The 24,448-nt window shown below is 51.2% G+C and overlaps 1 non-coding gene across 1 annotated transcript; it reads left to right on the top strand.

The window, feature by feature from the left end:
• Positions 1 to 1,862: 1,862 nt before the first annotated feature.
• On the top strand, positions 1,863 to 2,015 carry LOC128937700 (5.8S ribosomal RNA). The gene has a single exon (XR_008483062.1). It is a non-coding gene; the product is annotated as a 5.8S ribosomal RNA (ribosomal RNA).
• Positions 2,016 to 24,448: the final 22,433 nt, after the last annotated feature.

Genomic DNA, 24,448 nt, shown 5'->3' with positions numbered 1-24,448 from the left:
ATTTATGCCTGTAACTCCTTGGCCTGTCACTACAAGGCAGCAGAGATGTTTTAAATTCAGCAGACTGGTGGCTGAAATTGGAAAGCAGCCCAAGGAATGGGTTAGAAATTAGAAGTCAGCCCCGAAGCTGAGGGAAGAGGAGGGTCCATATCCTCTCCTGCAGCATCAGGAGCTGGTTGCATCCAGCTCAGAGTCAGGGACTAGCACTGAGGCAGCCTGGAAAATACAGTATAACAGAGGGAATGATTGTACTGCAATGGACATCTCTCCCCAGGCTGTGAGAGCAGGCTGCCCCTGCTCTCAGGAGAAGGCCAAGGACCCTTGGTAGAATTCAGCTCTCCTACTCTGTACATTGGGAACATTTCTATTGACACCCCCCACGTCTATGAGGTGAGCAGCAGGGCTTGGGGTGGATCCTGATGGCTCCTGAGGGAGGAGCAAGCCTGGTGGAAGTGTGGAATTGCTGCCGACCTGGGCACTTGTGAGCAGGGAATATTTGATGTACTGGTGAAATCTGAGAGGGTCTGAAAGGTGTGTCTGTTGTTCATGAAGGCCCAGTTCCTTCCTTGGGAATCAGCTGGGAGGCTTGCTGCAAAACAACCCCTTGGCACATGAAACAAAGCCTGGGTCAAAAAGGGATGTTCAGAGGCTTTTGTGGCAGTGCCAGACACAAGGCACCTTTGGACTGGGCTGTTCAGAAGCAGCTGGAAGAAACTGGCTGCCTTTGAGCTTCAGTCCACTGCAGACAGCTTCCAGTCAAGTGTCTCCTGCTTATTGCTGCAAGTCACAGGAAAGCCATCCAGCCTCCTGGCTCAGTGCTGGCCCTTGCAAAGGGCTTGGGAGTTCCTTCCCTTGCTGACCAGTCCCTCACCACACTTCAGCCTTGGTGCATCTCTGGCTCTAGAAAGAGAAAAGTGTTCCTGGGAATAAAGCAAAGCATTTTTCTACCTATTTGCCTCCTCCTCAATAGTGTCAAGTTTGCAAAAAAAAACCAAAGAGAGAGCAGCTGAAAGAGGTAGAAAATGAGGCACTACATCATGCCAGACACTTCCAAAAGCTTGGCTGTGGGAGGCAAAGACATGCTGAGTTTTCTTACCAAAAGATGATGTTGTCTATACATTTTGATGCTGATGCCTCATAATCAATGTATTGTTTTCATGACATGGGAAAAGGTGAATGAGTAGATGGTGCTGTTGGAGCTGTGCTCAGTGGGGCAGCAGCAGCTCTGGGGTGATTCCCTACGCACGTTGCTCTCAGGGCCAGGTCTGAATGAACTTGGTGATGCTGACCAGAGGTGCACTACTCTGTGTCCATGGGATAACCCCAGGGTTGTGGACTCCAGTTCTGTGGAGTTGCCGCTGCTTTGCATGAAAACTTAAAGGCAGAACTTGTCCTGTTGTATTTTTTTGCCATTCAAAGCATTGTCTGCTATTTCTGGGTATTAATTGCATCATTAGACAATAACTCACAAGAAGGGAAGATTCCACATGTATTTCCGCTTTGCTTTCTTGCTGCTGCAGGTGGAACTGATTAACCTAGGAGCTATTGATGCTCCCTTCGCCTATAGCCCTTTAACTGCAAACGTGGGCTTCTGCTTCAAGTTTGCGCCCAAGGAGGGCATCATTGCACCAGGTGGGAACCAGACTGCTCAGATCTCCTTCAGTGCCACCATAGTGTGGAGGTTTGAGGAAGAATTCCAGTTCAGTGTGGCTGGATCTCCTATGTCTGCAATCCTGACTATCAAGTAAGGACAGTCAAAGCCAGGCACGTGCCTGCACGTCCTCAGCACAAGAGAAAGGGGCCGCTTCATGTGAGCGGTCCCAGCCCCTCCACGGGTGCAGGATCGGTGCTGAAAGCCAGACAACTCTTAGCGGTGAATCACTCGGCTCGTGCGTCAATGAAGAATGCAGCTAGCTGCAAGAATTAATGTGAATTGCAGGACACATTGATCATCCATACTTTGAACACACTTGTGGCCCTGGGTTCCTCCCAGGGCTACGACTGTCTGAGCGTTGCTTGATTATGAGTCGCCATCCGGCGGCCACCACGGTGGTGCGGCTGGGGTCACCTCGCAGGCAAGTTGACTGTGGTCAGCGGCGGTGGTGATGGTGGCTCGCCGGTGCCCGGAGGGAAGGCGGTCAGGGGTTTGGCAAGGGATGCGTTTCCCTCGGCGGCCTCAATTTTTTTCCTGTGACTCAGCAGGCGTCATCATCGTCACGGCCGTCGTCATCATTGTTGCCGCGCAGGGCCTTCATCCCCCTATATGCAGGCTCAGGGACTGCTCTGTAGCTCCCCACTCCTGGAGTGAGCCACTGGGGCAGAGTTTGTCCTTGCAGCGCCCGTGCTGCAGTACAGTGGTGGTGGCAGCTGAGGAGAGTGAGAGACGGCGTTGAAAGCACCACCGTGGGCCAAGAGAACGGAGAGGGGAAGAGGGAGATGAGGCGCAGACCTCACCCCCAGCCTCCCCACCGCGCGGGCGGCTGTCTGCAGCTGGGTACCAGGGCGGTACCGTGCCGGGCTGCTGTGCTGCCGAGCGCGCGAAGCGAGAGCGCTGGGGACAGATGTTCCGACCCCCTCCTCCTTTTGCCTTCCCTCCTCCTCTTCGGTCGTGGTCTCGGGGCGCAAATAGCACCATGGCTTTTCTCTCTCCCTCCACCGAGGCCATCACGTGCCACCTGGTCCCCCATCAGGGCTGTCTCTGCCACACTCCCTTTTCGGTTCTCATCTCCGGGATGGGGCTCTCCGTCTCCGCTTCTCTCCCTCTGGCTTTGTTTTCCTCTGGCACGCTGGTGCCAGTGGGGAGGAAGGTGAGGGTAGTAGGTGGGAGAAGCTGGCTGGCTGTTGGCCTGTTGGCATGCCACTTCTTTAGGAGCAGCATGGGCCGGGCGGTGCGGCCCAGCTTTCGGCTTGCAACCTCAGATCAGACATGGTGACTGAATTTAAGCATATTAGTCAGCAAAGGAAAAGAAACTAATGAGGATTCCCTCAGTAACGGTAAGCGAAGAGGGAAAAGCCCAGCACCGAATCCCCGCCCCGCGGTGGGGCGCGGGACATGTGGCATACAGAAGTCCCCTTCCCTGGCAGTGCTCTTGGGGGACCCAAGTCCTTGTGATCGAGGCCACAGCCTGCGGACAGTGTGAGGCGGTAGCGGCCCCCCAGTGCGCCGGGGCCAGGGCTTCTCAGAGTCGGGTTGCTTGGGAATGCAGCCCAAAGCGGGTGGTAAACTCCATCTAAGGCTAAATACCGGCACGAGACCGATAGCCAACAAGTACCGTAAGGGAAAGTTGAAAAGACTTTGAAGAGAGAGTTCAACAGGGCGCGAAATCGTTAAGAGGTAAACGGGTGGGGCCCGTGCAGTCCGCCCAGAGGATTCAACCCGGCGAGTTGCAGTTGGCCGGCTCGGGTTGGGCAGATCCTCGCCTCCGCCTCCCCTCCGTCCCCCGGGCGAACCCCGTCAGCGGGGGCGGGCTGGGCGGGGCGGGCCAGTGTGGGGACCGCTGCCCAGCCGGTGGGTGATCCTGGCCGGGCACATTTCCTCCACGGCTGTGCACCGTGACCGGATCCGGGTCGGCTGTGAAGGCCGCCGGTGGGCAGATGGCCCAGTGCCGCGCAAAGAGCGGCGGCGGGTGTTACAGCCCTCGGGCAGCAGGTCTCGCCGAATCCCGGGGCCAAGGGAAAGGACCGCCGCCGTGCCCTCTTCCCACCCCATCGGCAGCGCTGTGGCAGGGGGCATCGTTTCCCCCCCTCTCACGGGGGGGCGGCATCCTCGCAGCGTGATGTTTCTCACAGGGGTGTGGGGGCCGGGCCCGTCGGCCCATGGCGCTGCTGTCAACCGGGGCAGACTGTCCTCAGTGCGCCCTGACCGCGCGGCGCCGCCGGGCCGGGCTCACGGGCCGCATTGGGGCACCTGGAGTCCATGGCGACGTCGGCTACCCACCCAACCTGTCTTGAAACACGGACCAAGGAGTCTAGCACGTGCGCAAGTCAGGGGCCATTGTCGAAAGCCCGCGGCGCAATGAAGGTGAGGGCCGGCGCGCCCCAGCTGAGGTGGGATCCCGGGACGCGTGTCGCGCCTGGCAGCCCCGGGGGCACCACCGGCCCATCTCGCCCGCCGCCCCCTCGCGGGGCCGGGGAGGTGGAGAGTGAGCGTCCGTGCTAGGACCCGAAAGATGGTGAACTATGCCTGGGCACGGCAAAGCCAGAGGAAACTCTGGTTGAGGTCCGTAGCAGTCCTGATGTGCAAATCAGTCGTCCGACCTGGGTCTAGGGGCGAAAGACTAATCGAACCATCTAGTAGCTGGTTCCCTCCGAAGTTTCCCTCAGGATAGCTGGCACTCGGCAATGGGCAGTTTTACCCGGTAAAGCGAATGATTAGAGGTCTTGAGGCCGAAACGATCTCAACCTGTTCTCAAACTTTCAATGAGTAAGGGGGCCAGCTCGCTGGCGTGGAGCTGCACCATGGAATGCGAGTGCTCAGTGGGCCACTTTTGGTAAGCAGAACTGACGCTGCAAGATGAACCGAACGCTGGGTTAAGGCGCCCAATGCCGACGCCCATCAGAGCCCAGAAAAGGTGTTGGTTGATCTAGACAGCAGGACGGTGGCCATGGAAGTCGGAATCCGCTAAGGAGTGTGTAACAACTCACCTGCCGAATCAACTAGCCCTGAAAATGGATGGCGCTGGAGCGTCAGGCCCATACCTGGCCGTTGCCGGCAGTATGATGCCCGCGGGGGCTAGGCCGCGACGAGTAGGGCCGCTGCGGTGCGCCTCGAAGCCTGGGGCGTGGGCCTGGGTGGAGCCGCCGCAGGTGCAGATCTTGGTGGTAGTAGCAAATATTCAAACGAGAGCTTTGACGGCCAAAGTGGAGCAGGGTTCCATGTGAACAGCAGTTGAACGTGGGTCAGTCGGTCCTAAGCGATAGGTGAGCGCCGTTCCGAAATGGTGGGCGATGGCCTCCGTTGTCCTCAGCCGATCGAAAGGGAGTCGGGTTCAGATCCCCGAATCCGGAGTGGTGGAGACGGGTGCCATGAGGCGCCCAGTGCGGTGACGCAACTGATCCTGGAGAAGCCGGCGGGAGCCCTGGGGAGAGTTCTCTTTTCTTTGTGAAGAGCCGGGCGCCCTGGAATGGGTTCGCCCCGAGAGAGGGTCCTGCACCTTGGAAAGCGTTGCCGTTCCAGTGGCGTCCGGTGAGCTCTCGCTGGCCCGTGAAAATCCAGGGGAGAGGGTGTAAGTCTCATGCCGGGTCGTACCCATATCCACAGCAGGTCTCCAAGGTGAACAGCCTCTGGCATGTTGGAACAATGTAGGTAAGGGAAGTCGGCAAGCCGGATCCGTAACTTTGGGATAAGGATTGGCTCTAAGGGCTGGGTCGGTCGGGCTGTGGCGCGGAGCGGGGCTGGGCGTGCGCCGTGGCTGGATGCGCGCCGTGGCTGGACGAGGCGCCGCGTGCGGATGAGTGCGTTCCGCGTGGCCCCCCCGGGCGCCGGGCGTGCGCGCGTGCAGTGGTGACTCTGGACACGCGCCAGGCCCTTCCCGTGGATGGCCCCAGCTGCAACGGGCACCGCCTGCTCCCCGCTCCGCCCGCCCTCCTCCTTGCCACGGCCGGCGACCCAGCGGCAGCCACCGTCATTGTTACCGCTGGCGGGCTTCCCGCAGCGCGCAGCCGGCACATGTGCAGCCACGCCCAGCCGAGCGGTTCGTGCCGAGTAGGGTCCCCGGGGGGGGTCCCCGGGCCGGCCCCCCGCCTCAGTCGGCGCCTAGCAGCCGGCTTAGAACTGGTGCAAACCAGGGGAATCCGACTGTTTAATTTAAACAAGGCATTGCAAAGGCCCAAGGCAGGTGTTGACGCGATGTGATTTCTGCCCAGTGCTCTGAATGTCAAAGTGAAGAAATTCAATGAAGGGCAGGTAAATGGCGGGAGTAACTATAACTCTCTTAACACATTGCCTTAGCAATGTCCATGAACACAATCCCCAAATGTTCATGCTCTCGCTTTGCTGTTTTCACCACAAGCTGTAGCAACTTGAGGTTTTCGGCACAACCTGATGCGCAAATGAAACCACGTTGCCGGGGGTTGATGGGACATGCTTTGGACAGCCTCGCAGTAGCGATCCTGGAAAACAGCCTAATCACCACTGAACCAATAGTAATAGGCCTCCAGTAATTGATATCACCAAGCTTCTCTGCATCCGAAGACTTGGGTATCAAGACTGTCCTGCAGTCCCACAGCGCATCTGGAACAGTACCGGTGATAAGCCAGAGGTTGAACATCTCAGTCAACCAGGAAAACTTCAGGTCTTTTGCAATAATCTGACCCAAAGTGATCCCATCTGGCCCGGGAGCGGAGGTTTTACACATCTCTTTCATGTTCTTATCAATCTCTTTTTTAGTAATTAGGGCCTCGAATGTGGTGTTATCCGCCTCCTTATATGGAGGGAATTTCAGTAGGCCACCAAATATACCCGATGTATCCCACCTACTCCTTAAGTGATGGTGGACAACACTTGATGGTAATCGGCACTGAGAGGCTTCTATGCCGTCCAGGAAGACACGCGCGAGGCGCCTTCTATGTAACTCGTACAACAGTTGGAATGTCAAGAATTTTCCCCTCTTAATAGCTCTTTTGTGCATCCAATTTGATGGAGTTTTGGATGCTTTTTGGCCATGGGATGCCTGCTTCTTTCGACCCTTAAAGATAGATTTACTTTGGCTAGGCTCCCCCAGAATACCGAGAAACTCTTAATACACATCATTCACCACCTGACCTGGATCTTGCTCATCAAGAATTTTCTTGAAGGCCTCCCGATACACAGTGAATTTGCCAACCAATAATCATGCTTTGATCACCTCACAGTATTGGAGCTTTAACTGTCCCTCCTTGGGCAACTTAGCAGACTCGGGAAGATGTTCAATCCCAGTGGCACCTACTAGTCCTTCATGATCATTTACAAACGGACCTCTCACTAGAAGGTGCCTTTTATCACTAATCTGCTTTGCCATTTTAGTTGGAATATGCTCCACTATAAGTTGGTTGATATTCCTCTTACTGGGAAACTTGTCCACCAATTGTACCAGAAGAGCCTCTTCCTCCTCAGTCCATACCCATTTTGTGGGCCCCTCAGGCCGATGACTCTTTGGCATGGGAAGCAACAATCCGCTTCACATTTCGCACAAGACGATGTCTTATCCTCTTGTGTTGACCCAGGCCAATCTTAGTAGCAAATCTACGTTGGCACACCTCAAAGACCCATTCCCCAGTGGGAGCCACACACACCACCCCCTTGCAGCATGGGATGTGACAGGAGATACTGTGGTATTTTAGATTTTGTTTACCACATTTTGAAGACCTGAAAATGATCTTTCTCTGCCCGTGCGCCCTTTTGAGATGGTCAATCAGCCCCAACATCCTTGTAAACCGGGTGTCACAATGAGGACGAAGATGGTTGTTTGTCAGGCATGGACATGACAGGTGGTCTTGGCATTGTACCATCACCTTCAGACCCGTGAGGAGCCTCAGGTGTTTTGGGCTCTTGAGTACCTCCCATTGCGCTCTCAGCCTCAGGTGTTTTGGCTTCTTTGGTACCTCCCACCGCATCTCAGCCTCATCCTGGGCCATCCCCATAGGGGAGATCTCATAGGGCTCAGGGAGTTCCTCCAAACCCTCCCAAACATCCACATGATGTACACCACCTTCTTTAACAATTCTGGAGTTAAAAAACTCCAAACTTACAAGATTGAATCCCTCTTCCCTGGGCACAAAGAGCATAGATGGTAATTTGGCATCAGTGACCCTTAGATCTAATGGGTCAGTCTGAGTGGTAGTCCAGATCAAACGTAAAGCCAGTGATTGTATGATTTTGTCAGTCTGGTAAGCAATAAAATGACAAGTCCAAGTGAGGGTAGAAGTAGTTAGCAGCCAACCCTCTCTCAAGCTACCAACTGTGTCCAACAACAGCCCGTGGACAAGGCTCTGTGCAACAGTGAACTAACTGTGCCAACATTTTGTTTCAGCGATTCGTGAAACTATCGTTGGGTGGCGAGTCCAACGACAGGGAGGGCTGATATGCGCCCTCTCTCACACTGGGGCAGAAGTCGACTCAGTTACCACAAGGGTATCCGGTGGGACCACGAGGAGGTGCGACTTCCACAGCTATGCCCAGTTAGTAACTATGCCCTCATCAAATTGTATATGTTCCTTTTCCGGGTTAAGTAAAGTGGCCCGTCCACTTGATGTCCAGATCGGAACTTGTAACCCAAATATGGGCTAGACGCGGTTATGAGGGATGAATCCCTCCCACCCAAAACCGATTCCACTGTCCAGCGGACCCAGTCAAGGGAAGGGGCCTTGTTTATTTACAATGCATTTACAGATACAATCGATCTAGCTTTGCTTACAAATATATGTACAATATCAACGGAGGCGAAGAGTACTTTGGATGCTAGGGCCCGCGCGGTTCTCTCTAGCCTCGTTTTAGAGAGACCAAGGGCGGTCAGCAACTCAGTATTCTTGCCGAACCATTTACCACGGGCTCCCATAGGGAAGCCAACATATTCAATTTCCCTTGCATTTGTCAATTGTTCGATCTGCTTATGAAGGCGCTGATATTTTTTGGCCTTTTCCAAGGCAGCTTCACTCAGTGAGATATCGGAGTGCTCGTACCTCACTGTCACATCAACCACGACTGCCTTTGACCCTTTAACAAAGATTAAATCTGGTTTAAACAATTCGTTTACCTCATCCCTGATGTGTGGTTCCTCAAACACTGCCCAACACTCCCTCTTAGCCTCTTCGCTAAGAGTTTCACAGATGGCGTTATGTCTCTTAATCCTGGCTTCCTGAGTGATGGCGCAGTTCCCGACAATGTGGGCTACGGTCTCATATCTAGCTCCACAATGTCGGCAAGATTGAACAACATTCTCTTGTCTACCCCTAGCCAGGAATTCCCTTGTCGGGTAGACATTAGCTCTTAATTGTAGGGCCGTAATTAATTTACGGTGAGGTATGCCCCCAAACCGCCTTATCCAGGCGTTACTGATCTCATCATTTTCAAAATTTTCAATTCCATGACCCTGGGAGACCAGGTGGATCCATTTTTGAAATTCTAGTTTCCTCCAATTACACGGTTTTGGATAACAAATTTTAGGAGCAGGTGCTTCCCATTCCAGCCGGGCTTCATCATCACCCCCCAACTCTACCACTGGTAGAGGCTCCCAAATTGATGGGACGGACTCTTGTGTCCCCCCTGCTTTTAACCACAATCTTTCAAATAACCGTTCTAGATGGATTTCCTTCAAATAATTCACAAGAGTCTCATCCGAAGACTGAGCCAATCTATGCAGTCTTCTCGCCTGTATACTTGGAATAAGCGCCACCAATCTGATGAGACCTAAACCGCCATCTTTGAAACTCAAGTACAAGATCACATCACACGTACTTTGCAGAAGATGAAGCCATTCCTTGACCGTATTACGAATCAGTTGGTCAAGGGATTCGAGGAGGCCCACCTTGACTTCAGTATGGTCAGCCAGATATATCAGTCTCGGAATAGTATAAGTCCTGAGTATATCGACTTTCTGAAGGGGTTTTAAAGGCGAACGACCAATTCGATGGAGCCAATCTGTGAGCTTCTCTGATAATCTAGGGTCTGCGAAGCCAGTCCAGGGGTCAACCCATGTGCCAAGATATCTTTCTGAGCAACCTGGGTCGATCATGTTAAGAGGGGATCCATTAATTACCCACGCGGGACAATCATTGATAGTATACGAGTCCCTTGTCGGCTTGATGTAAAAGCCGTGACATTTTTCACCCTTTGTACTGAGGCCAGTAAGATTACAAAAGGCCTCCAAAATTTTGATATTACGACACATGCCTTCCCAGGAATCACTCAGCAGCACTAGGTCATCGGCAAACGTCATGGCCGTGGTTTTCCAACCCCCATGATGGAAACCTTCACCTTCACGTTCAAGTTTACATAGAAGGGGGTCCATCGCTAAATTAAACAGCAGAGGTGACATAGGATCACCTTGCTTGACACCTGAGCGGATGTATATGGGATCTGTCCTTCCCCTTCCAACGGAAATGTACGTCCTGACATCGCGATACATTTCCCTCGCTAACTCAATCACGTGTGGATCCACACCTCTCTGGACCAGACCCTCAAATACATGCTGATGACACACGGTATCAAATGCCTTAGCAATGTCCACGAACACTACCCCCAGATGTTTGTGCTCTCGTTTTGCTGTTTTTACCACAAGTTGTAGCAACTTGAGGTTTTCAGCACAACCTGATGCGCAAATAAAACCCCGTTGCTGGGGGTTAATGGGACATGCTTTGGACAGCCTCGCCGTGGCGATCCTGGAAAATAGCCTAATCACCATTGAACCAATAGTGATAGGCCTCCAGTTATTGATATCACCAAGCTTCTCTACATCTGAAGACTTGGGTATCAAGACTATCCTGGAGTCCTGCGGCGCATCTGGAATTGTACCGGTGATAAGCCAGAGGTTGAAGATCTCAGTCAACCGGGAAAACCTCGGGTCTTTTGCAATAATTTGACCCAGAGTGATCCCATCTGGCCCAGGAGCGGAGGTTTTACACATCTCTTTCAATTTCTTATCAACCTCTTTCTCCATAATTAGGGCCTCAAATACCACATTGTTCGCCTCCTTATAAGGAGGGAAACCTAAAAGGCCACCAAATGTACCAGATGTATCCCATCTATTCTTAAAGTGATCGTGGACAACGCTTGATGGTACCTGGCACTGAATGGGTTCCGTGCTGTCCAAGATGATACGCACGAGGCGCCTTCTATGTGACTTGAACAACAACTGAAATCACAAGAATTTGCCCCTCTTGATAGCTCTTTTACACATCCAATTTGGTGTAGTTTTGGATGTTTTTTCGCCACGGGGTGCCTGCTTTTTTCGACCCTTACAGATAGATTTGCTCTGGCTAGGCTCCCCCAGAATATCGAGAAACTCGTTATATATGTCATTCATCACTCAACCTAGATCTTGCCCATCAAGAATTTTCTCAAAGGCCTCCCGATACACGGTGAACTTTCCAACCGATAATCCCGCTTTGATCATCTCACGGTATTGGAGCTTTAACTGTCCCTCTTTCAGCAATTTAGCAGACTCGGGTGGATGTTCAATCCCCATGGCGCCTACTAGGCCTTCATGGTCTTCTACGGAGGGACCTTTCACTAGACGGCGCCTTTTATCGCTTATCTGCTTTGCTGTCTTCGTTGGAATATGCTCCGCTATGAGTTGATTGATGTTCCTTTTACCGGTGTACTTGTCCACCAGTTGTACCAGGAGAGCCTCTTCCTCTTCAGTCTATACCCGTTTGTGGGCCCCTCGGGCCGGTGACTCTTTGGGATGGGAAGCAACAATCCGTTCCACATTCCACACAAGAGGATGTCTTATCCTCTTGTGCTGACCCAGGCCAATCTTGGTAGCAAACCCTCGATGGCACACCTCACAGACCCACTCACCTGTGGGAGCCACACACACCATACCCTTACAACGCAGGATGTGACAGGAGATACTGTGGTATTTTAGATTTTGTTTACCACACTTCACACATCTGAAGATGATCTTTCTCTGCCCATGCACCCTTTTAAGATGATCAATCAGCCCCAACATCCTAGTAAACCGGGTCTCACACTGAGGACAAGATGGCTGTTTGTCCGGCATGGACACGACCGGTGTTTTTGGCGTAGTACCAATAGCTATGGACCCATAAGGAGCCTCAGGTGTTTTGGGCTCTTCAGTATCCCCACTCCTACTTTCAGCCTCAGATGTTCTGGGCTCTTCGATACTTCCCTCTGCACTCACAGCCTCTTCCTGGACCAGCCCCATAGGGGAGATCTCATATGGCTCAGGGAGTTGCCCCAAAAACTCCCAGACATCTGCCTGATGTATACCATCTCCTTTAACAATTCCGGAATTAACAAACTCTAGACTTACAAGATTGAAACCCTCTTCCCTGGGCAGAGAGGGCACAGATGGTACTATGGCATCGATGACCCTTAGATCTAATGGTTCAGTCTGAGTGGCAGTAGAGATGTAACGCAAAGCTAGAGATTGCACCATTATGTCAGTCCGGTAAATTAAAAAAGTGACCAATCCAAGTGAGGGTAGAAATAGTTAGTAGTCGACCCTCTCTCGAGCTACCAAATTTTATCCAACAGTAACGGCCCGTGGACAAGGCACTGTGCAACAGCGAACAAGCTGCAGCAGACTCTTTGTTTCAGCAAATCGTGATACTATCATTGGGTGGCGAGCCCAACAATAGGGAGGGCTGGTAAATGCCCTCACTCACACTGGGGCAGAAGTCGACTTGGTTACCACAAGGGCATCCGGCGGGACCACGAGGAGGTGCGACTTCCGCGGCTAAGCCCAGTTAGTAACTATGCCCTCATCTTAAGAGAGTCATAGTTACTCCTGCTAAGGCATTTGACACCGTCTGTCATCAGCATGTATCTTTCACTAAGCTTAATTAACAAAAGAAATAAAAGGTACATCTTTAGAACAAAGTTACTTTGATATCTACCATCACTCAGCAAGAGGTTTATTGTTATGGACACATAATATTGGCTTTTTGCAGATATTAAAATGGATTTTATATCTGTGGTGTTAAAGTAACTTTGTTATTGTCTGGGTTTGAAAAGCCAGGTGTCTGCTAAGGAAGGCAGGAGCCTCCCCTGGAATGGAAAATGCAAACCCCCTCCCTCTGAATTGTTATAATTTTGAAATTAAGGAGCTCTCAGGCAAAGATATGGGAGCAGGAATAACAGTTCCTTTTAGGAAAAATTAAAAATGCAAAATCCACTGGTGCGTGATCAGGTCAGACCTTCACCTGAAGCTCTTCTCACATTCCCCACACTCATAGGGCCGTTCCCCAGTGTGGATCCTCTGATGCTGAATCAGGTTCCCTTTGTGTCCAAAGCTCTTCCCACATTCCACACATTTATAGGGCCATTCCCCGGTGTGGATGTGCTGGTGCTTCACGAGGGTGGAGTTGCGCTGGAATCCCTTCCCACAGGTGGGACATTGGAAGGTGTCCTGGTTTAGGACAAATTAGGGGAAATCTCCAAAAGGGAGCCCCCAAAAAAAACAAACCTCCAACCACCCCTCCCCCAATACCAGGTTCGGGAAGGAGTTTCTCGGAGGAGCAAAGTGGAAAACAAAACCTATTTATTGACAAGTAACAAAAGAACACTCCCCAACACAAGAAAAGAAAAGAAACCAGGCAGTGTTGTGGAGGGCGTTGAGCTTCTCTCGCAGACTCCGGGGCTCCCGGACGTCCCAGGTCAGGTCCGGAGCCGGTCCAGTATCTTCAGGGGAGGGTAAGAAAGAGGGAACGAAAGAAAAGGAAAAAAAACAGCGCAGAAAGCAAAAAGCAGCAAAGAAAACAGCTATCAGCTAGGGGCCAAGGCAGGAGCAAGCAAGCAAGCAAGCAAGCAAGCAGCGGCAAGGCAGCAGCCAAAAAGCCCAAAGCCCCAGTGCCCCGGTCACACTCACTCCTCCCTCCCCGCCCCGCCGCGGCAAGACGGCCGGGGGGGGGAGAGAGAGAGAGAGAAAGAAAAGGCACAGCTGCCAGACACAACACACGATATTGGGATAAAGGCTGTCACACCACGACACTCCACCCCTTATCCCATATCGTGAACATACAATAAAAAAAACTTTCATTTCACTTACTCACACCTTTGACACTTACGCATTCCTCTCATCTTACTTGCTCAGACCTTTGGCACTTACAGTCTCCTTCTGTCTCACATTCAACAAACAATGACATTCATATATGAGTCTCATCCCACAATCAGGTCTCCCTGAGGTACACACCGTGTTGTTCCATCTTTCTGCATTATCCACCATGTATAACCTGGTCCTTGAGCAAAGACAATCCCACGGATGGGTGTGTCTGTACTCGAGGCAGGGTTGATCCATACTGTCTTTCCCAACAAACCTCTGACATGGGCCACCGGGGCTTTATCCCAATCTACTATATTAAGGAGCTGAGACTGAGCAGGACCCGCTCGGTTGCTGGAACCTCGAGTTTTAACTAACCAGGTAGCCTTTGCCAAATGCTGCTCCCAGTTTTTTAAAGACCCCCCACCCAATGCTTTTAAGGTGGTTTTTAACAATCCATTGTACCTTTCCACTTTCCCTGCAGCTGGTGCATGATAGGGGATATGGTATACCCACTCAATGCCATGTTCCCTAGCCCAAGTATTAATAAGATTGTTTTTAAAATGAGTTCCATTATCCAACTCAATTCTCCCGGGAGTACTGTGCCTATCGTGGACCTGCTTTTCAAGGCCCAAGATAGTGTTACGGGCTGTAGCATGAGACACAGGGTAGGTTTCCAACCATCCCGTGGTGGCTTCTACCATGGTTAGTACATAGCACTTGCCTTGGCGGTTTTGAGGCAGTGTGATGTAATCAATCTGCCAGGCCTCCCCGTATTTGTACTTAGACCACCGCCCCCCATACCAGAGGGGCTTCACCCGTTTGGTCTGCTTAATGGCAGCGCACGTCTCACAGTCACGAATAACCTGAGAGATACTGTCCATGGTTAGATCCACCCCTTGGTCTCGTGCCCACTTATAGGTGGCATCTCTACCCTGGTGGCCTGAGGCATCATGGGCCCATCGTGCTAAGAATAACTCTCCCTTATGCTCCCAGTCGAGATCTATCTTCAACTCCCCTATCTTTGCAGCCTGATGTACTTGCTGGTTGTTTTGCTGCTCTTCATTAGCTCTACTTCTGGGGACATGGGCATCTACATGGCGAACCTTCACAGGTAACTTCTCTAACTGAGTAGCGATATCTTTCCACTCTTCCGCAGCCCAAATTGGTTTTCCTCTGCGCTGCCAGTTCGCCTCTTTCCATCTCTTCAGCCATCCCCATAGAGCGTTGGCTACCATCCAAGAATCGGTATACAAATAGAGCCTTGGCCACCTCTCTCTCTCTGCAATACCTAGGGCCAGTTGAATAGCTTTGATTTCAGCAAATTGACTGGATTCACCCTCTCCTTCAGTAGCCTCGGCAACCCGTCGAGTGGGACTCCATACAGCTGCTTTCCACCTCCGTTTCATCCCTATGATGCGATAAGAACCATCGGTGAATAGAGCGTAACGTGTTTCTTCTGCTGGCAACTGATTGTGTGGCGGAGCTTCCTCAACCCGGGTCACTGGCTCTTGTTCCTCATCCACGACACTAAAGCTTTCACCTTCGGGCCAATTCGTAATTATTTCCAGAATCCCAGGGCGATTTAACTTCCCAATTCGAGCGCACTGCGTAATGAGGGCAATCCACTTACTCCAAGTAGCACTGGTGGCATGGTGGGTAGAGGGAACCTTTCCTCTGAACATCCATCCCAGCACCGTTAGTTGGGGTGCCAGAAGGAGTTGTGCCTCTGTACCAGTCAGCTCCGAGGCGGCTTGGACTCCTTCATAGGCGGCCAAGATTTCCTTTTCTGTTGGAGTATAGTTATCTTCAGACCCCCTGTAGCTCCGACTCCAAAATCCCAATGGTCGGCCTTGGGTCTCGCCAGGCAGCTTTTGCCAAAGGCTCCAGGACAGACCATGGCTCCTGGCTGCAGAGTAGAGCACGTTCTTCACATCTGGTCCCGTCCTGACTGGACCAAGGGCTACAGCATGAGCGATCTCCTGCTTGATCTGGACGAAAGCTTGCTGCTGCTCAGGGCCCCAGTGGAAGTCGTTCTTCTTGCGGGTAACCAGATAAAGGGGTCTCACAATCTGACTATACTCAGGGATGTGCATCCTCCAGAAACCTATAGCACCTAAGAAAGCTTGTGTTTCCTTCTTATCAGTTGGTGGGGACATAGCAGTGATTTTGTTAATAACATCCGCAGGAATCTGACGCCGTCCGTCTTGCCACTTCACCCCCAAGAACTGAATTTCTCAGGCAGGTCCCTTGACTTTGCTCTTCTTAATGGCAAATCCAGCTTTCAGGAGAATATGAATGATCTTCTCTCCTTTCTTGAACACTTCTATTGCCGTGTTCCCCCAAACAATGATATCATTGGAGCCTCACCCTCTTCTAGTGCAGCCTGGATCAGTCCACGACAGATGGTAGGACTGTGTTTCCACCCCTGAGGCAGTCGGTTCCAGGTATACTGCACTCCCCTCCATGTAAAAGCAAACTGAGGCCTGCATTCTGCTGCCAGAGGGATGGAGAAAAACGCGTTAGCAATATCAATGGTCGTGTACCACTTTGCTGCCTTGGACTCCAGCTCGTACTGCAGTTCCAGTACAGCCGCACTCAGTGGTGGAGTCACTTCATTCAAGGCACGATAGTCCACAGTCAATCTCCATTCTCCGTCAGATTTTCGCACGGGCCAGATAGGGCTGTTAAAGGGTGAGTGGGTTTTACTGACCACCCCTTGGCTCTCCAGCTCTCGGATCATCTTGTGGATGGGGATCACGGCATCTCGATTCGTCTGGTACTGCCTGCGGTGCACTGTTGAGGTGGCAATTGGCACTCGTTGCTCCTCTACCTTCAAGAGTCCTACTGCAGATGGGTTCTCTGATAGTCCAGACAAGGTATTCAATTGTTTAATACCCTCTATCTCCACTGCAGCTATTCCAAAAGCCCACCTGGATCCGTTAGGATCTTTGTAATAGCCATTCCAGAGGAAGTCTATGCCCAAAATACACGGAGCCTCTGGACCAGTCACAATCGGATGTTCCTGCCACTCCTTCCCAGTCAAGTTCACCTCAGCTTCCAACAAAGTCAACTGTTGTGATCCCCCCGTCACTCCAGCAATGGAAACAGGTTCTGTCCCCACGTGTTCCGATGGCATTAAGGTACACTGTGATCCAGTGTCAACCAATGCTTCATAGTCTTGTGGCTCTGATGTGCCAGGCCATCTGATCCACACCTTCCAAAAAACCCGGTTTTCCCGTGCCTCTTCCTGGCTGGAGGCAGGGCCCCTCTAAGCCCGATTGTCCTTCTTTCCTTGGGTGTATGCCTTAGAAGTTCCTTCAAGGGGATCGGACATGTCATCGTCATCATCATACTTAACATCTCGGCTACGAGCAACCGGAGCTGCTCTCTTTTTGATGATAATTCCTCTTTCCTTCAAATCACGCACCCGTTGTGCCAAAGCAGCGGTGGGTTTTCCATCCCATCTCCTCATGTCTTCTCCAGACTCACGCAGAAAGACCCATAACTCTGCCCGTGGGGTGTACCTTCTCTCCCCATCAGAGTGCCAGCATTGGATACCAGGGCCTCTAATTTGTACAGCCAAGATTTGAATAAGGTCCTCCTTAATCTCTTCCCAGAGTTTCTTATGATTCTCCTCAATTTTGTCCTCTAGTTTCTGCAGTCGGGTTTCCACAGCTTTTGCCCTTCTGCTCGGCGGGAGGTTTCCGTCCTCCCTGAGCTCGCCTTAGGACACCTGCGTTACGCTTTGACAGGTGTACCGCCCCAGTCAAACTCCCCACCTGCCGCTGTCCCCGGAGCGGGTCGCGGCCGGCGCGCGCCGGCCGCTTGGCGCCAGAAGCGAGAGCCCCCCTCGGGGCTCGCCCCCCCGCCTCACCGGGTAAGTGAAAAAACGATCAGAGTAGTGGTATTTCACCGACGGCCGGGACGCCGGCGGGCGGGTCGCCCCGCACCGCCGAGCGCGCGCCCGGCCTCCCACTTATTCTACACCTCTCATGTCTCTTCACAGCGCCAGACTAGAGTCAAGCTCAACAGGGTCTTCTTTCCCCGCTGATTCCGCCAAGCCCGTTCCCTTGGCTGTGGTTTCGCTGGATAGTAGGTAGGGACAGTGGGAATCTCGTTCATCCATTCATGCGCGTCACTAATTAGATGACGAGGCATTTGGCTATTTATAAAACACATACAATTGTATATGTTCCTTTTCCGGGTTAAGTAAGGTGGCCCGTCCACCTGATGTCCAAATCAGAATTTAGAACCCAAATATGGGCTAGACGCGGTTATGAAAGATGAACCCCTCCCACCCAAAACCGATTCCACTGTCCAGCGTACTCGGCCAAGGGAAGGGGCCTTGTTTATTTACATTATATTTACACGGATACAATCGATCTAGCTTTGCTTGTAAATATGTGTACAATATCAACGGAGGCGAAGAGTACCTTTGATGCTAGGGCCCGTGCGATTCTCTCTAGCCTCGTTTTAGAGAGACCTAGGGCGGTCAGCAACTCGGTATTCTTGCCGAACCATTTACCACGGGCTCCCATGGGGAAGCCAACATATTCGATTTCCCTTGCATTAGTCAATTTCTCAATTTGGTTATGAAGGCGCTGATATTTTCTGGCCTTTTCCGAGGCGGCTTCACTCAATGAGACACCAGAGTGCTCGTATCTCACTGTCACATCAACCACTATTGCCTTTGGCCCTTTAACAAAGATTAAATCTGGTTTAAACAATTCGTTTACCTCATCCCTGATGTGTGGTTCCTCGAACACTGTCCAACACTCTCTCTTAGCTTCCTCGCTAAGAGTTTCACAGATGGCGTTGTGTCTTTTGATCCTGGCATCCTGAGTGATGGCACAGTTGCCGACAATGTGGGCTACCGTCTCATATCTAGCTCCACAATGTCGGCAGGATTGAATAACATTCTCTTGTCTACCCCTAGCCAGGAACTCCCTTGTCGGGTAGACATTGGCTCTCAATTGTAGGGCCGTGATCAATTTACGGTGAGGTATGCCTCCACTTCGCCTTATCCAGGCGTTACTGATCTCGTCATTTTCAAAATTCTCAATTCCATGGCCCTGGGCTACCAGGTGGATCCATTTTTGAAATTCAAGTTTTCTCCAATTGCATGGTTTGGGATAACAAATTTTTGGAGCGGGTGCTTCCCATTCTGGCCGGGCTACATCGTCACCCTCTGACTCTACCACCGGTAGAGGTTCCCAAATTGATGGGACGGACTCTTGTGTCCCCCCTGCTTTTAACCACAATCTCTCAAATAACCGTTCCAGATGGATTTCCTTCAAATAATTCACAAGAGTCTCATCTGAAGACTGCGCCAATCTATGCAGTCTTCTCGCTTGTATACTTGGAATAAGCGCCACCAGTCTGATGAGACCTAAACCGCCATCTTTGAAACTCGAATACAGGATCGCATCACAAGTACTTTGGGGAAGATGAAGCCATTCCTTGACCGTATTACGAATTAATTGGTCAAGGGATTCGAGGAGGCCCACCTTAACCTCGGTATGGTCGGCCAGATATATCAGTCTGGGGATGGTATAAGTCCTGAGTATATCGACCTTCTGAAGGGGTTTCAGAGGTGAGTGACCAATTCGATGGAGCCAGTCTGTCAACTTTTCTGATAATCTGGGATCTGCGAAACCAGTCCAGGGGTCAACCCATGTGCCAAGGTATTTTCCTGAGCTACCTGGGTCGATCATGTTGAGAGGGGATCCGTTAATTACCCATGCGGGACAATCATTGATGGTATATGAGTCCCTTGTCGGCTTGATGTAAAAGCCGTGGCATTTCTCACCCTTCGTACTGAGGCCAGTAAGATTACAAAAGGCCTCAAGAATTTCGATGTTACGGCACATGCCTTCCCAGGAATCACTCAGCAGCACTAGGTCATCGGCAAACGCCATGGCCATGGTTTTCCAACCCCCATGATGGAAACCTTCACCTTCACGTTCAAGTTTACATAAAAGGGGGTCCATCGCTAAGTTAAACAGCAAGGGTGACATAGGGTCACCTTGTTTGACACCTGAGCGAATGTATATCGGGTCTGTCTTTCCCTTACCAACGGAAATGTACGTCTTAACATCACGATACATTTCCCTTACTAACCCAATCACGTGTGGATCCACACCTCTCTGAGCCAGACCTTCAAATACATGCTGATGGCACACGGTGTCAAATGCCTTAGCAATGTCCACGAACACCACCCCCAGATGTTTATGCTCCCTTTTTGCTGTTTTTACCACAAGCTGCAACAGCTTGAGGTATTCGGCACACCCTGATGCGCAGATAAAACCCCGTTGACGGGGGTTAATGGGACATGCTCTGGACAGCCTCGCCGTAGCGATCCTGGAAAATAGCCTAATCACCATTGAACCAATAGTGATAGGCCTCCAGTTATTGATATCACCAAGCTTCTGGACATCAGAAGACTTGGGTATCAAGACTGTCCTGCAGTCCCGCAGCGCATCTGGAATTGTACCACTAATAAGCCAGAGGTTGAAGATCTCAGTCAACCGTGAGAACATCGGGTCTTTTGCAATAATTTGACCCAGAATGATCCCGTCTGGCCCAGGAGCGGAGGATTTGCACATCTCTTTCAAGTTCTTATCAACCTCTTTCTCAGTAATTAGGGCCTCAAACATCGCATTATTCGCCTCCATATAAGGAGGGAAACCCGATAGGCCACCAAATGTACTAGATGTATCCCATCTATTTTTAAAGTGATCGTGGACAACGCTTGATGGTATCTGGCACTCAACAACTTCTGTGCTGTCTAAGATGATACGAGCGAGGCGCCTTCTATGTGACTTGAACAGCAACTGAAATCTCAAGAATTTGCCCCTCTTAACAGCCCTTTTACACATCCAGTTTGGTGTACTTTTGGATGTTTTTTCGCCACGGGGTGCCTGCTTTTTACGACCCTTACAGATGAATTTGCTCTGGTTAGGCTCCCCCAGAATACCAAGAAACTCTTTATATACGTCATTCACCACACAACCTGGATCGTACCCGTCAAGAATTTTACCAAAGGCCTCCCGATACACCGTGAACTTTCCAACCGACAGTCCCGCTATGATCATCTCGCGGTATCGGAGCTTTAACCGTCCCTCTTTCAGCACAGCAGACTCGGGTAGATGTTCACTCCCCACAGCACCAACTAGGCTTGAGCATGAGTTGGGCCATGCACAGCATCTGCATACGCTCGAAGCTTCTTCGCCATATCGAGCACAGTCTCATATGTATCATCCCGCTTCATTATTGCTAGGGCAGAAACGTATTCAGGTGGCCCAAGTCGCACAAGTTTCCTCCACATTACAGGTGTGCATGGTACCAGGTCTGGATTCCTAGTTGTTATATCATCTGAGAAAATGAGCTCTGCCACCGCCATCTCTCTCAGGCGTTGGATCCCCTGTTCTATGGTCTTCCACCGTGTCTGCTGTATATAGAGATCATCTGCACATAAGTATCTTTGTGCTACACTATCCAGGACCCATTCCCAGAGGCTGTGAGGGCTAGCCCTGCTCATCATACCTTGATCGATGACAGGATCATGTGACAGGGATCCCAAATGCCTCGCTTCAGTACCATCCAAAATCGTAACCTCCCCTGCGGCATCCCAAAAGCGGACTAACCAACTAATTATAGATTCGTCAGGTTGTCGTCTGTAATCCTTTCTCAGGCCTCTGAGGTCCTTCAGAGAAAAGGAGTCAATATTAGCTCCAGAATCTGTGCCCGTTGATGTGGCCTCTGATTTTGGTGAGGGTCCTTCTCCTGCATCATCATCCTCCACCTTTCGATCAGTCTTGCCTTTACACTTTCCACCTCTTGTATTAGCTGCAACAGCCATGGGTTGAGGCCTATTGTCTGATTCAGCTGCTAGCCTGGAGCCTGGGATGTTAGCTGCAGCCTGGGTCACTGGGATAGTGACTAACTTATTTCCCTGTTCCCTTTCTGCTATCTGCTGCTCCACAGTATCTAGAAGAGTACGGTAAACAAACGCCAAGGCCCAGCTCACTGCAGTAATCCTTTCCTCCTTAGTATTACCATGGCACTTCTCCCTCAAATACTTTGCCACCTCGACTGGGTTCTGAATTTGATCAGATGGAAAGTCCCAGTCTATAGGATCAGAAAATTCCTTTAAAGTCTGGCCCATATCCTCCCATTTCCCACTCCAGTCAAGATTTTTCCTGCTTTGTTTTACTCCTGAATCAGGAGTCTCTCTAACCCCTCTAGAAATCTCAGCTTTCATTTTATATACACTCCAGACAGTATAGAAAAGGCTTAATAAATTAAATGCCAGAAAGATGGTTTCTTTTAAACTCAGGGGAAATTCAATATTTTCTAATAGAGATGTCAACAATTTGGGGGAGAAGAAGGAAGACAAAAGCTGAGAAGCCCCTTCCCCTTCCTCTCCCCAAACAAACTGAGTACACAGCCATAACAACAACCCATACATTCCTGAAATGAAGTCCAGCATTTTTATAAACCTCCAACAAATCATCACACATAAGACCAGCCCAATGACTATTCTGGTTAGTGCCCCCCGCTTACAAGAGCTACTTATTAGGGACAACACCAGAGCTATTTCTGGGTAAGGAAATAACCCTAGGGACCACAAAGGTATTAAAACTTCAAAAACCCCTAGGGACCAGAAATACCGGCAAGCTTCCACCCCAAATGACATTATGAATTACCAATATGCCCACAAAACAACCACAACCAAAATATTATAGGTTTTTTTTCCACAGTCTTTGGCCTCCGATTTTCCTGGCCAACGCACCAAAAAATATATTGTCCTGGTTTAGGACAAATTAGGGGAAATCTCCAAAAGGGAGCCCCCAAAAAAAACAAACCTCCAACCATCCCTCCCCCAATACCAGGTTCGGGAAGGAGTTTCTCGGAGGAGCAAAGTGGAAAACAAAACCTATTTATTGACAAGTAACAAAAGAACACTCCCCAACACAAGAAAAGAAAAGAAACCAGGCAGTGTTGTGGAGGGCGTTGAGCTTCTCTCGCAGACTCCGGGGCTCCCGGACGTCCCAGGTCAGGTCCGGAGCCGGTCCAGTATCTTCAGGGGAGGGTAAGAAAGAGGGAACGAAAGAAAAGGAAAAAAAACAGCGCAGAAAGCAAAAAGCAGCAAAGAAAACAGCTATCAGCTAGGGGCCAAGGCAGGAGCAAGCAAGCAAGCAAGCAAGCAGCGGCAAGGCAGCAGCCAAAAAGCCCAAAGCCCCAGTGCCCCGGTCACACTCACTCCTCCCTCCCCGCCCCGCCGCGGCAAGACGGCCGGGGGGGGGAGAGAGAGAGAGAGAGAGAAAAGGCACAGCTGCCAGACACAACACACGATATTGGGATAAAGGCTGTCACACCACGACAGAAGGGCCTCTCCTATGTGTGACTCTGATAGTGCCGGACAAGATGTGAGCTGGTCAGAAAACTCTTCCTGCATTTATCACACTCATAGGGCCTCTCCCCAGTGTGGGTCCTCTGGTGCGTGATCAGGGTGGAGCTCTCACTGAAGCTCTTCCCACACTCCCCACACGTGTAGGGCCGTTCCCCAGTGTGGGTCCTCTGGTGCCTGATCAGGTTGCAGTTCCTTCTGAAGCTCTTCCCACACTCCCTGCACGTGTGGGGCTTCTCCCCATCATGGAGCTGCTCACAGAGCACCAGCTCCGAGCTCTGGCTTGATCTCCGGCCGCCTTCCCAGCCCAGGCTGGCTCTTTCCCCGTCAGATCCCCGCCAGCTGAGTTTGCAGCCCCTCCTCGTGCGGCATCTCTGGGGCTTTTCCTCCCCGTTGGCTTCCTGTGCCGTGGAGCCGCTCAAAACGGCCTCTTCCACCAGGTTCTGCCGCGGGCATTTGTCCTCCCTGCTCTCCATGCTCAGTTCCTGCTCTAGGGGAGGAAGGACAAGCACAGGATGGGATTTGCCTCCGTGCCAAAGGCAAGGGCAAGGAGATCCCCCCAGGGCTGTGCTGCAGCCGGGGCCGTGCTGGGCTGGCAGATGGAGCAGCACAGAGGGGAAAGGGGCACTGACTTCCTCCTCACCTGCATCAGTGTCCTGGGGCATCTTCCTCTTCCTCGCAGCCTCCCAGGGCTTGGCAATGGCAAATCCTGGTTTGGGGAAAACAAGGGATGAGCACGTTTGTAGGAGCGTCGGGGGGTAGGACAGTTGGGACGGACAGAGACGAGAGATCTCTGAAGCCAGGTCGTGGAACTTGCGGTTTATTGCAAAGGGCGTGGGTGCAGGGCCCTGCTTGGAGCTGCCAGCCACAGCTCGGAGCAGGCCCGAGAGAAGAGAGGGGCAGAGAGGATGAGAGGGTTAGAGAGTAAGAGGGGAAGAGTGTAAGGGAGTTAAAAAAGGTAAGAGAGTAAAAAGGGTAAGAGAGCAAAAGGGTAAGAGAGAAAAAGCATAAGAGAGTGAGGTTCCCGTTACAATACAATAAATCTTCTTCTGTGTTGAATATTCTATTTCTCACTAACCAATCTAGTACAAGATACAAATCCTATAGCATTTACATACAGCCTGAAAGAATCATTACATCACCAGACTGTGTTATATTTTAAGTCTTAAAAAGTACTGTTTGGACACCTTCTGCTGAGCTAGTAGGGTCTGCTCTGACCCCTGGACCTGTCTCCAAGCAGAGGGAATTGTTTCATCAGAAGGGGATTGCCTTCAGTCAGGCCACACCATTGTTTTCCATTTGTTCCATAACTAAGGTCTCTACAAGCTTGCTT

Source organism: Melozone crissalis, unplaced genomic scaffold (genome assembly GCF_028551555.1).
Source record: "Melozone crissalis strain CALT ecotype California unplaced genomic scaffold, PUWL_Pcris_2 ptg000021l_1, whole genome shotgun sequence".
NCBI classification, from domain to species: domain Eukaryota; kingdom Metazoa; phylum Chordata; class Aves; order Passeriformes; family Passerellidae; genus Melozone; species Melozone crissalis.
The sequence above is the reverse complement of the archived record's forward strand: the minus strand, read 5'-3'. Positions and strand labels throughout refer to the sequence as shown.